At 42.8% G+C, this 14,009-nt stretch overlaps 1 protein-coding gene across 3 annotated transcripts in view; it reads right to left on the bottom strand.

Annotated features, from left to right (window-relative positions):
- Positions 1-14,009, bottom strand: part of LOC310831881 (ceramide synthase 3-like) — an 80,141-nt gene that overhangs the window by 42,637 nt on the left and 23,495 nt on the right. Inside the window, exon 1 of one of the 3 annotated variants that reach the window (XM_083713131.1) lies at positions 7,699-7,846. The exons of the other annotated variants lie outside the window; for them this stretch is intronic. The gene's annotated coding sequence lies outside the window, so the exon portion shown is untranslated. Of the gene's footprint in view, positions 1-7,698; positions 7,847-14,009 lie in introns of those variants that run through there. 3 annotated transcript variants of the gene reach the window in all.

The raw sequence follows: 14,009 nt of genomic DNA, 5'->3' as shown, positions 1-14,009 counted from the left end.
GGGTTGTCCCAGCACTCTGGACAGCTTCCAACATATATAAAAACACAATAAAACATTGAACATTAAAAAAACTTCCCTATACAGGATTGCCTTCAGACGACCCGAGGGTTGGATAACACCACACCCTCCAACATTTCTCCAATGAAAATAGGGGCATCCTAAGGAAAAGCTGGATGTTCTGGGATCAAATCAGAAACCAGGACAGCTTCTCTAAATCAGGGATATCCCTGGAAAATAGGGACACTTGGGAGGGTCTGCTATCATTACACTGACCCTGGAAAGATGGGGAAGGGTGTGTTGCAGGAGTGGGAATGGAATAATCAAATGAAACAATCAGATGGATGCGTTCAAGACATAAGCCCTGCGTATGTTTGGTCAGAAAAGAATTCCACTGTGTTCAAAGAGGCTACACACATGGCTGCAGCCTTAGAACCTGATGTCATGTTATACTCATTGTGCGAAAAGACAAGATTTTAACTCAAGAGAATTCTGAGGAGCCCCTGGGAAACAGCAGATAAGAGCAAAACAGATTTAGGCTCAGTTTGCAGTAATGCCCAGCCAGAGCATGGCCTAGTGTGAATGTGCAAGCATGCAAGCTGTTGCTAAGGAAATCACGGCCTCTGGTCCTGTTGCTGCTGCTGCCAGCTAAGTCATAGAATTGTAGAGTTGGAATGGACGCTGAGGATCACTTAGTGCAACTCCCGGCAATGCTGGAATATGCAGCTGTCCCATGTGGGGATTGAACCTGCAACCTTGGCATTGTCAGCATCATGTTCCAACCAACTGAGCTATGCATGCTTTGGTTTAATATGTCTCCTGAATCCAGTTCGTAGTTTGTCTCCTCCAAACAAACCACAGAGCTGAAAACTCAAGAATATGGGTTACTTTTCCAAACCAAAGTGATATTGTCAAAGTGAATGTGTGAGTAAACCCTAGATAGGACATGACAGCGCACAGAAGGATGTTATGACTGCAGTGGTGCGATTTCGGTGTATGTTGACATAAAAATAGTGTGAGAGGAGCCATCTTGGTCATAGCTGTTTCTGCACAGTGAACAAATTCAATAGAAAGGTTAAAACAAAAGTACAGTGGTACCTCGCGTTACATACGCTTCAGGTTACATATGCTTCAGGTTACAGACTCCGCCAACCCAGAAATAGTGCTTCAGGTTAAGAACTTTGCTTCAGGATGAGAACAGAAATCGTGCTCCGGCGGCGTGGCAGCAGCGGAAGGCCCCATTAGCTAAAGTGGTGCTTCAGGTTAAGAAGAGTTTCAGCTTAAGAACGGACCTCTGGAACGAATTAAGTACTTAACCCGAGGTACCACTGTACTGACAAGGCACATACACAGCTACCATACTGCTCAGCTGGGACATCCTGGAATTACAGAATCCTGGAATGTCCTGCCTTTTGGTTTGGCGTTCTGGTGGGAGTCAGCTGGTTTGCACCAGAGCAGCTGACAAAAAAATGAGCATTCCCATTTGGCTCCCCTGGTTATTGGAGGGCATGAGCTACCCAGCGAGAAGCAGAAATAAGTTGCAGAAAGCTTCTGGTGAGCAAAGCAGATGCTAGAAACCAGCCCTTAGCATACTTGACAAATAACAATAAACATTTTAAAAATATTAAGCTGTAAGAAATAAGCTTGCGAGCATGGGTGGAAAACACCCTAAGAAAAGCGTAAAAAGGATTGTGCAGAGGCTTGGATGGAGCCCATTCCTTCTTGGCGGGCTTGGAACTTGCTGCGGCAATTAATAAATATCACCTACTGGGTGCCTTGCTTCATATCTTGGTCTCGCCCAGTTATTTCCCACCTGGACAAGAACTGACAGGTATTGAGGATTCTACCACCGTAGCAGGCTGCCTTATACAGAGTCAGACCAAAAGCCCATCCAGTTCAGTACTGTCCATGCTGACTTGCAGTGAGTCACTGTAGTGGTTAGAGTGATGAGAGACTAGGGTTCAAATCCCCACTCAACCACAACACTTGCTAGGAGACCTTAGGCCAGTCACAATGGTTGCGAAGATAGCAAGGAAGAGAAGGAGAAAGAGAACCATGTACAGTGGTACCTCTGGTTGTGAATGGGATCTGTTCTGGAGGCCCGTTCGCAACTTGAAAAGAACGCAACCCACGTCTGCGCACGCGCGGGTCATGATTCGCCGCTTCTGCGCATTATGTCATTTTGCACGTCTGCGCATGCGCGAGCGGCGAAACCCAGAAGTAGCCCGTTCCGATACTTCTGGGTCGCTGCAGGACGTAACCTGAAAACACTCAACCTGAAGCAAACCTAACATGAGGTATGACTGTATATCACCTTGAGCTCCTTGGAGGGAAAAGTGGGATATATAAATGCAATAAATTAATAATAAATACATTCCAGAGAAGGGACATTCCCAGCCATATCTGGAGATTGCTGGGGGTTGAACCTGGGAACTTCTGCATGCAAAGGACTCAAGCACTGAGTCATGTTCTACATAGCCTAAAAGCTCCATCTGATTCAAGCCTTTTTCTTGAAACCAGGAAATGGGAAAGACTGGCATGGAAACCAGGAAATGGGAAAGATTGGCATGGAAATGAAAAAGCATGACTGCTCATTCAAGAACACATAACAGGCAAAAGTCTCTGGAAGTTCAGCTCAGCAGACCCTACTATTACAGAATGCGGTGCCACAGACAGCGTTGACATAACTTACAAAACCTGTTTTTAAAACAGATTATTATGGGCGGGTAAGTGGAACTGGGTGAAAGGCCCTCTTCCAAGGAGCTACTCTGTATTCACAGTTATCAAGATGCTGCTTACATAAATGATGGAGGAAAAATCCAGTTTGGGTACCATATTCAGACAAAAACGTATATTTTGTAACTCGGGGGGGGGGGGATAGTGATTTTCATGGCATAAATGCACTGTTCTTGGTAAAACCTGGATTTATATTGAACAGGAAATGTTGTTTCAAAAGGAGAAATGGATTTTGCTGTTTTGTAAATCGCCTTCCTCTGTACTGTAGACTATTCACAGTTGTTTACAAAAGTATCAACTCTGGCATATATTGGGAGATCAGTCACTTTGAGTGCAAGCTTCTAGATCTCTGAGTAATTTTAAATCTATTGTATTGAGTCAGGGACACAGAGGCAAAGCACTGGTCTCTATTACTTACATAGTGCTTTTAGAACTTACCACTGGGTCCCCTGCTGGGTCTGAAGTGTTCTTGGGAGAAGGATTTAAATGCTTAATATAGGAGTCTGAATGGAAATCTCTGTGGTTAGCTAGGCCTTATAAATCTGTTTCACCATACGTGTGGTTCTGCACAAATTGCATTTGTACACCTGTGCAGATGTTTCCTATCACATTGCGGTGAACACAGGATTTCTGGCAGAGCTGTGGACCCTGAGGGACATTCTTCCATCATTGGCGAAAATGCCCTTGGGTGTTCATTATTTTGCTCTCAAGGATATCGAGAAATATCTAAAATAATTAAATCACTGGTTTAGGTCTCCCCACAACATATCCACTGAATATGTGGACTAACAACATGAAAACTTGTTGCTCTAAATAACTTTTAGCTGCTGCTAGAATTTCAGTAGCTCAGCCATGGAAAACCCTGAAAAATCTACGTTTGTCTTTGGACTTGGCTATTGCAGAAAAATGTGAACATGAACTGCATATATTTAGGGAGGCTCCAGAATGCTTTCATGTCATCTGGTGGGATTTTATTTCCTATTCCCGACATTCGTCATCCACACCTGCTTGGGAAATGAGGATGTCTTCATTTATACTGGTGTGTCATCCTTTCTTTAACTTACTTTTTGCTTTATATATGCTATGATGTAATATCCTGCTACTGTACTTTTGGACTGCTGTAATGGTAATAAGGGACGCGGGTGGCGCTATGGGTTAAACCACAGAGCCTAGGACTTGCCAATCAGAAGGTCGGTTGTTCGAATCCCCGTGATGGGGTGAGCTCCGGTTGCTCGGTCCCTGCTCCTGCCAACCTAGCAGTTCGAAGGCATGTGAAAGTGCAAATAGATAAATAGGTAGCACTCCGGTGGGAACGTAAATGGTGTTTCCGTGCGCTGCTCTGGTTCACCAGAAGTGGCATAGTCATGCTGGCCACATGACCCGGAAGCTGTACGCTGGCTCCCTTGGCCAATAAAGCGAGATGAGCGCCGCAACCCCAGAGTCGGCCACGACTGGACCTAACGGTCAGGGGTACCTTTACCTTTAATGGTAATAAAATTCTAATTTAAATACATAACTAAACACACTCTCTCTTTTATAGCACTTGTAAATGTGGTATCTGTCATACAGATCATTGTATCTGTACCTTGGTTCTCAAACTTAATCTGTTCTGGGAGTCCATTTGACTACTGAAACCATTTGAAAACCAAGGTGTGGCTTCCGATCGGCTGCAGGAACTTCCTGCACTCAATCAGAAGCCACGGCAAATGCTCAGCTTCCGAAAAACATTTGCAAACTTACTTCTGGGTTTGTGGCATTTGGGAGCCGATTTGTTTAACAACTAAGCCGTTCAGGAACCAAAGCACCACTGTATTAAATCAGACCCTTGGCCCATCTAGCTCAGTATCGTCTACACTGTGTGGCAGTTCTCTAGGGTTTTAGACAGGGATAATTGTGCAAATAAGTCTTGATGGATGTAATAATGTAATACTGAATGGTTTCGTTTATGGAAAATATGCAGGGATTTGTGATATGCAAAATGAACCATGGAAGGAGAAGAAGTCATTGATATTTTAAGGATGTTTAAATGAATATTCTAAATGGTAAAAATTTTATATATGTGTGTGTGTGTATATATATAATATAAATGTATGGCGTAAATTTGCCATTAATCTATGTAAAACAGTGGTTCCCAATGGGTGGTTTGCAGACCCCTGAGGTTCTGTGGCACCATAACAAAAACTATCAAAATTGTCAAAAGTAGGGGGTCCATGGCTTCTGCTGTTGAAAATCAGGGGGCCCACAATACTTTGCTAACTAGGAACCACTGATGTAAAAAAAAAGAATCAAGCTTTATTCATTATAACTCTGGCCAGAATATTTCTATGCAATTGCATGCTGGGGATAAGAAGCCTAATAAAACAGATCAGATAAAGAAAGTGTGGGGAAAGCTAAGCGTTGTTGGATTAACTTCTGTGCTCAAGGAGGGAGAAAGTGTGATTAAGTAACCGCTAATAACACAGTGTATATAATAAAGAAAGTTGGAATTCCAAGCCAGGGAACTGAATATACCAATTTGTGAAGAAAGGAAAATAGTATGCTGAGGAACATCAGCAGCAGTATTTATTATAGTTATCACGTATTGTGTTCTTTATAATATAATAAATTTTGAAGGCCAGAGTCTGTGTGTGCAAGTCACCCATCAATCCTGGAATTAGTAAAAGTTTAGAATTAACCAAGGTTTGATTAATTTAGTTTATGCTAACGAGCCAGGCCAGCTCAGCAGATGAGGCTCACTGAAAGAACGGAAGGCTGATGATGGCCAGTCATTAGCCCATCCAGGAAGCCTCCAAGAGGGCAAAAATGCACCACATAAGGAGGGGGGAAACCCCTGCCCCAGCTGTGCGTTGGTGGTGGGCGGAGACCAAAGCGGTTTCAGATTTCAGTCTGAATGACATAAGTGAACAAAAAAGGCTTATCAGTTTTGCAAGCGGTTTGGCAAGCAGAGCAAGAGAAGAGAACACCATGTGGGCTGGCTAGGACAAGCTGTAACAAGGAGACACAAAGGGCATAACTGATTTCTCCCTTTGCAGACCCAAGCAGGTTGCACCTATGAGAGAAGCAATGGGTGTAATCCTGAGCACCCTCTATCCTAGGCTCAGGTTGTATATCTGTGCAAATGCACCACATTTCATAAAGACGCCGCAGTCTCTCCTGTGCTTCATTGTCCAAAAGGAAATACATACAGAACCTGGTATTGGTGTGGCGTGTAACAATATTTATTCTAGCCAAGTAATAGTGTGGTATCATTAATAATTTCATATCAGGGGCTTTCTGAGAATTAATCATTTAGTGTTGCTCCTGTAGCTGATTGTGATAATGTGAATTGTGTACAGTTTTTATGATTTAGGTAAAGGTAAAGGTAAAGGTAAAGGGACCCCTAACCATTAGGTCCAGTCGTGGATGACTCTGGGGTTGCGGTGCTCATCTCGCTCTATAGGATGAGGGAGCTGGTGTTTGTCCGCAGACACTTCCCAGGGCAAGTGGCCAGCATGCCTAAGCTGCTTCTGGCAAACCAGAGCAGCGCACGGTGACTATTCATCTACTTGCACTTTGATGTGCTTTCGAACTGCTAGGTTGGCAGGAGCTGGGACTGAGCAACGGGAGCAATGGGAGCTCACCCCATCACAGGGATTCGAACCGCCAACCTTCTGATAGGCAAGCCCTAGGCTCTGTGGTTTAACCCATAGCACCACCCGTGTCCCTTTTATGACTTATCAATACACAATAAAGCTTGCACAATTCTTTTAAAAAACAACCCAGCACATAGTGAACACGGCGTCTGGTAGAAAGGTGGGAGGCTTGCCTTCTCTCTCCAACCTTGGATGTGGCAACATTTTTTTTTATTACGTACCACACACAATATGTAAAAGTAGTCATGTGCTCCCCCTCTACCACCTGCAGGTACAACGAGTTCAACACGTTTAAGGGATCAGGAGGTAAGAAGAGTGAGGCAACACATATTCGGTCACAGTATCCTATTTGACTTTATCCATCTAAAATCATTAATTTAGGTTTTTAGCACTCTACCCAAGCAGCAGTCTTTCCCTGTCTCCCAGAATATCATATGGATCTGTTAACTGTTTTTTTTAATAAACATCAGGAAAAAGTAATATCAATGGCTGCATTAAAATATTTCAGCAGTTACAAGCTGACAAGAAAAAGAGAATGTAACTCTATCTATCTATCGTCTATCTATCATCTATCTATCTATCATCTATCTATCTATCATCTATCTATCTATCTATCTATCTATCTATCTATCTATCTATCTATCTATCATCAAATCTATCTAATCACACACAGACAAACACCATTTGTCTGAGATGACAGAACCCTCAAAGCAGTTTACAAAAAGAATCAAACTATTAAATTGTCAGTAAAAAAGTTAAAAACAGCCTTTTAAAGATTCAAAAAAATAACAACAAAATAAAAAAATTCCTCCCAGTAGCACCTTAAAGACCAACTAAGTTAGTTCTTGGTATGAGCTTTCGTGTGCATGCACACTTCTTCAGATACCACACTTCTTCAGATATGGTATCTGAAGAAGTGTGCATGCACACGAAAGCTCATACCAAGAACTAACTTAGTTGGTCTTTAAGGTGCTACTGGAAGGAATTTTTTTATTTTGTTTTGACTATGGCAGACCAACACGGCTACCTATCTGTAACTGAATCAAAAAAATAAAATCAACAACACGGAAAGGCCAGATTAAAACACATGTCAAGATTCTACATGTTTTTGCTGTTATTAAAGCATTTCGGGTCAGTTAGTACACCTGCCATTCATTAGGATGGTGAGCTGTTTCATTGTTTTTGGCATAAACTCATTAATTTCAGTGAATGCGACCCACAGCATACAACTGTTAGCATGAAATGCATTCCTTAAAAAGAGAAAGAACCAAAGCAGCAGTCCCAGCTACTGCAGAATGAAGCTCAAGAATGAAAGGAGACAAAAAAGTCCTACCTGGCCGTTTCACTCCAGAGAGTACGTTACATCTCCCAGTGAAGAAGATTGAAGAGGCACAGCGGCTTTCTCTGTGGTAACGCCCCATTTGTACATGATTCTAAATTCTTCAGCGACCCACCCACGAAAGTTGCAATTCAGGATTCCTGACTCAGGGCAATCCTCCTATTGTGTAAAACCTTAGGATGCACCTCCAGTGGAACAATGCTGATCTGCTGCCTTTGGTGCTTGTCCCAACCTTGTAAAATGAGAGAGTCGTTGTTTTATGGTATCCCTTAATCAGGGAGGCAAATACAGCAGTGGCAGGAGGGGATTCTTCAGCTTAAAGCTGAGTTTCATGTAAGAAACTCCACTTCGATCCTAAAGAATACCCTGAAGGAGCCACAATGGGCTCCAATTTCATGGGATGCATACCTGTGGTATATGAAAAGCTTCTTTTTTGTAAAGGTACATATGTATTACAGGCACTGCATTTTTAACAGATACATATGAAAAGTGCACAACATTTTAACAGGTGAAGAATCCTGTGCCACATTCACACCATACATTTAAAGCACTATGAGACCATTTAACAAATCATCATCATCATCACTTTTAATTTGTATAGCGTCTTTCTATCTTACAATACCCAAGATGGTTTACAAGCCGAAGAAACAAAGCCCATAACAATCTAATGCCATACAAAAATGTGACAATAAAACGTAACTTTAAAATAAGCAACCTCCATCAAATAGTCCAGAGTCGTTCGTGACTGGACTTAACTGCCAGGGGTCCTTTACCTTTTTTTACATCAAATCAAGTAACATTCAACAATCATTAGAATGGTATGGAAATTATACTTCCCACCAAATAATTCTGGGAAGTGTAATTTGTTATGGGTGTTGACAGTTGCTAGGAAGAGCTGTGGGCCCTGAGGCAGTGAACAGTCTGTGACCAAAATAGCTGAGCTGTGCAGCTGAGGCTCCAATACTTTGGCCACCTCATGAGAAGAGAAGACTCCCTGGAAAAGACGCTGATGTTGGGAAAGATTGAGGGCACAAGAAGAAGGGGATGATGGAGGACGAGATGGTTGGATAGTGTTCTTGAAGCTACCAGCATGAGTTTGACCAAACTGTGGGAGGCATTGGAAGACAGGAGTGCCTGGCGTGCTCTGGTCCATGGGGTCACGAAGAGTCGGACACGACTAAACGACTAAACAACAACAACACAGATCAACAAGTGTCAATCAATCAACCTTTATTGAGGTCAAAGACCAGACAGGATCAACAAGTGTTGTTGTTGGGGGGGCTTTTCTTTTTTCCTTTTTAAAACGAGATCACACACCAGTTAATTGCAAGCAGCAATGTGGGAAAGCATTCATTTGCCTGTGCTGAATTCTCCAGAGGAAGCCACTTCACCCAGGTTCTCAGCACGTCAGCTGGATCCTGTCCATTGGCTCTTGTATCAGCTATTACAACAAAATGTGGGAAATGTGAAAGATCACAGAGAGAAGATAAATGGGGTGGCAGACCACCTCCATCTTCTTCCCACACCCCTCTAGCCTGAGCTGCTCCTTCTGCACCCAGCCACTTGGCCGATCCACCTTGTCCTACCTAACCTTAGCTGCTTGATGGCTATGGGAGAAGCCATGGGGAAAGTTCACCACTGTTTTTCAGCATGTATTGACAAATTGGACAATCTCATTTCCTTTCCTTTTCTCAAGTATCTACCACATTTCATCATCAGTTTTCCATATATATATATATATATATATATATATATATATATATGCAGGTTTTGGTGTCCTCGGGTGTCTTCCCGTGTAAAAGTTGGGGTGTCTAGGCGACGTTTCGACGAGGTCTCACTCGTCATCTTCAGGCTGGTGCTTTCGGCTTCTTGTTACTGGAACAGAGCGGGATCTCAATGTTTGAGTTCCTATAAATACTGTAGAGGAGGTGTGGTGTCTAGCCTCCAATGTTCTGGGCAGAGAGGAAGTTCCCAGGCTAGTGTGCCTTTTCTTCTTTTGTTCCTTAATTACTTGAGAGATACCTTGAGTGATTTCTTGAGTGATATCCTGAGTACCACTTAGGTGGGTCATTAGGTGTGGATTAGTTGCTAAAGTCTTTGTGTCTTGACCTCTTGAACTTTGTGAAGAGTTTTCCTGAGAAGATGGCTGTGTTGCACTTAGTTGTGCTTTGGCTTGGCTTCGTGTATAGGGGCGAGCTGTGGTTTTGTGGCTTGTGTCAGCCAGATCTGTGTAGGGATTGCAGGGGGGTGCAGCATCCGGAGGTGCCACCATGGATTGGCTACTGGATGGTGTCAGTAATTCATCTGTGGAGAGGGTCTGGGTTTGGGTCTGGTGTGGTTGATTGGTGTTGGCGTTCTGTGTGCCTCTGGATCTGGTGTCAGTTTTTGTGGGGAGGGCTAATTTCCAGATGTCTGGCAAGCGGGATGTGTCGTCACGCTTGTTCATGTTGTGAGGGTGTTTCTCTATCTCGATGGCTTCCATGATTATTCTCTTGTGGTGATGTTCCGTGTTAAAGATGAATTACTGACACCATCCAGTAGCCAATCCATGGTGGCACCTCCGGATGCTGCACCCCCCTGCAATCCCTACACAGATCTGGCTGACACAAGCCACAAAACCACAGCTCGCCCCTATACACGAAGCCAAGCCAAAGCACAACTAAGTGCAACACAGCCATCTTCTCAGGAAAACTCTTCACAAAGTTCAAGAGGTCAAGACACAAAGACTTTAGCAACTAATCCACACCTAATGACCCACCTAAGTGGTACTCAGGATATCACTCAAGAAATCACTCAAGGTATCTCTCAAGTAATTAAGGAACAAAAGAAGAAAAGGCACACTAGCCTGGGAACTTCCTCTCTGCCCAGAACATTGGAGGCTAGACACCACACCTCCTCTACAGTATTTATAGGAACTCAAACATTGAGATCCCGCTCTGTTCCAGTAACAAGAAGCCGAAAGCACCAGCCTGAAGATGACGAGTGAGACCTCGTCGAAACGTCGCCTAGACACCCCAACTTTTACACGGGAAGACACCCGAGGACACCAAAACCTGCATTCCTGTACCCGTGAAAATCTACGAAAGCACATATATATATATATATATATATATATATATATATATATATATATATATTCATGTCCATTGCTCCTAATATATGCCCTTATTGCAAGCAATTTCCCTGAATATGATGCATGTTAATATGTTATTCTTATAAATAAAAACATTTTTGCATGCACTTTCTGCCAATATGTATATATTTTTGGAGCTGGAGAAATGTAGTGCTAAATTCAGAGATATGTGATTGTTTTGAAGAAGCACTGCCTTGTAGTTCACGTTTTGGTGCAGGAAGTGTGGATTTCATGTAGGTTCTCATTAAGATGCAAGTTGAAATAATTTCTCTCCCACTCCTCTTTTTCAGGAGGAGTATACACCACTATGAACACTGGAGGTAGCTTTCTTTCCCACACCCACCACCCATTGCTATCTCAATTTTCCTCACAGATTGCCTGAAGCTACAAATCAGTATTGCCATCACCATATCTATTACTAGTGCCACCGAGCAGCTGTCCTTCTGTAGCCAAAAAGCCAACACACATGAAAGAGAGATATCAGCAGACGTTGAGGAAACCTGGAGTCTGTAGATATACAAGTTATAGAGCTGCAAAACGTTCAGAAAAGGAGAATGAAAGGAGAATGATCAAGGGTATAGAGCGACTCTCCTATGCAGAAATAGTTGCAGTATTTGGGACTTTCTAGTTTAGATACAGAACAGGTGACGTGACAGATGTTTTTTAAAATATGCATGGCATGGAGAACTTGGATAGTGAAGAATTTTTCTCATTCTCTTATGGCACCAGAACTCTTGGGCATCAAATAAAGCTGAATTTGGAAGATTTGGGACAGATTTTTTACAAAAGTACTTCAGCCATGCATGGTTAAACTGTGGAACTCACTCCCAAAGCTATCTTGGCTTCATAAGAGATTTAAACAAATTTTGGGAGAAGGCTATCAAGAGCAACTAAAGTAGACTAGTTCCTAGATGAGAATTATCCATGTAATTATATTGGTAAGCAATTCAGCTTTCTGAGGTCCAGCTCTGAGGGCCTTCTGGTGGTTCCCTCAATGCGAGAAGTGAGATTACAGGGAACCAGGCAGAGGGCCTTCTCAGTAGCGGTGCCCTCTGGAATGCCCACATGTCAAGAAAATAAACAACTGCCTGACTTTTAGAAGACATCTAAAGGCAGCCTGTTTAGGGAAGTTTTAAATGTTGGATGTTTCATCGCCTTTTTAATATCTGTTGGAAGCCGCCCAGAGTGGCTGCGGAGGCCTGGCCAGATGGGCGGGGTATAAGTAATAAATTATTATATATTTACAATGGTGCCTCTGGTTACGAACTTAATTCATTCTGGAGGTCTGTTCTTAACCTGAAATCGTTCTTAACCTGAGGTAACCCTTTAGCTAATGGGGCCTCCTGCTGCTGCCGCGAAATTGGTGTGCTATTTCTGTTCTCATCCTGGGGCAAAGTTCTTAACCAAAGGTTAGCAGAGTCTGTAACCCGAAGTGTATATAACCCGAGGTACCACTGTATTATTATTACTACTACTACTACTACTATTAATATTGTGAGTTCACGTGCAGGACAGACATGCAGTAAACAAAGCCAAGGATGAATCACAACATAGTCCGGTTTGCACGTAACACTAAGCCAAACCATGGCATTAAACAGACAACTATGTAGGCTCCCAAAGAGGAGGCTGTGGTTGTTTTGCTTCTCTTGTCAGTTGTCCTGCTGTTGTAATCCTGCGAACTAAGCTGTGTTTTGGCTAAGCTGTGTTTTGGCTGACTCCCTCCAATATTTATCAGATGAAAATAGGGACATTCTATTCTGCATCAGGAAGCTTCTCCTGAGTTTGATCTGCTGGACACATATATTTCATATATGTGCATATACTGTACATCTGTCGCCTTGAGCCAATTGCAACTTCTCTGCCTAAACTACCTCACAGGATTGTGGTAAAGAAACAATGTGCAAGGGAAGGCATCATGTACAACACCTTCAACAGATGAATGGAATGAAATACAATTTAGCTGTAAGCTGACTTGAATCCCTGTCAGGGAAAAAGGCAGGTAATGACAACAACAACAACGAGAATGATCAGGAACATACCAGAGAGTAAATCCCATTGCACTCAGTAGGACTTAGTTCTGAGAAAAATTGCTTAGGATTGCAGTGTAAGGCTGAAGAGTCTCTACCCAGTTACTAGGGAGTAAGCTCCATTGAATACAGTGGGGCTTACTTCTGAGTAGCCATGGCTCACGGTATAAGGCTACCCTTACAATAAAGGAATAAACACTCTGTGCATTTCCTGAAAGAAATGGCTGGCTGCTGATGAATTGCAATTAAATAATTTTAAGTGGATTGGTTTCAAAATTCTAGGAAGGGCTTTGTACGCCAGTTTCACCACTTATTTCATTTGGTGCAGGTATTTTACTTTCAGTTTAAACAGGACTTTGTTTTCGCCCATACACACACAAACACACACACACACACACAGAGAGAGAGAGAGAGAGAGAGAGACAGACAGACAGACAGACAGAAGTCTCCTGTTTCCTAAAAGGACAGGGGGGTGTCTGATCTCTCCACCACTTTTAACTGAAACAAGGAGGGGAGGAAAAAGCAAAACCAGCACAGCTTCTAGATTTAGGTAGGTAGCCGTGTTGGTCTGATGCAGTCGAAATATATATATAAAAATAAAAAATTGTCCAGTAGCACCTTAGAGACTAACTAAGCGCAGCTTCTGTAATTTTGGGACTGTCCTTGGAAAACCAGGACACTTGGAGACCTGGGCTCGAGGTTTAGCTCTCTCCAGGCAAAACATGAACTGCAACCAAGGTTTGTCCTATGATTTACAGCTTTGTGTATTCAACAGGTTCAGTTTGGGTAAGGTCTTCTCCATTTCCTTGCTGCTTATTTTAGGAAATCTCAACACAAGTTTCTGTACATGGTCAGTGGATTCCTCAAAGGTTTCCACTGGTTTGACGCAAGACAGCATTTTGTAATAAGCGCAACATTTCTTTTTAATTTAAATGGGAGGAGGCAACACAATCAGCTGAACAAATCACCTCCAGCTCTTTCCCACAGGAGATTTGTGACTAAGTGCTCTGTTAGTCACAGAATAGAATGTCCCTGTTTGTGGGGCTTGCTAGGGATATTTCCCAACTGGATTGGGGAAGGGAACAGCAGGTTGCTTCATGCTTTAGGTGAGAGGCTACATTTTCCCGTGTAACAAGATCAACAAC

Source organism: Podarcis gaigeae (genome assembly GCF_964106915.1).
Source record: "Podarcis gaigeae genome assembly, chromosome: 14".
Lineage (NCBI taxonomy): Eukaryota > Metazoa > Chordata > Lepidosauria > Squamata > Lacertidae > Podarcis > Podarcis gaigeae.
The sequence above is the reverse complement of the archived record's forward strand: the minus strand, read 5'-3'. Positions and strand labels throughout refer to the sequence as shown.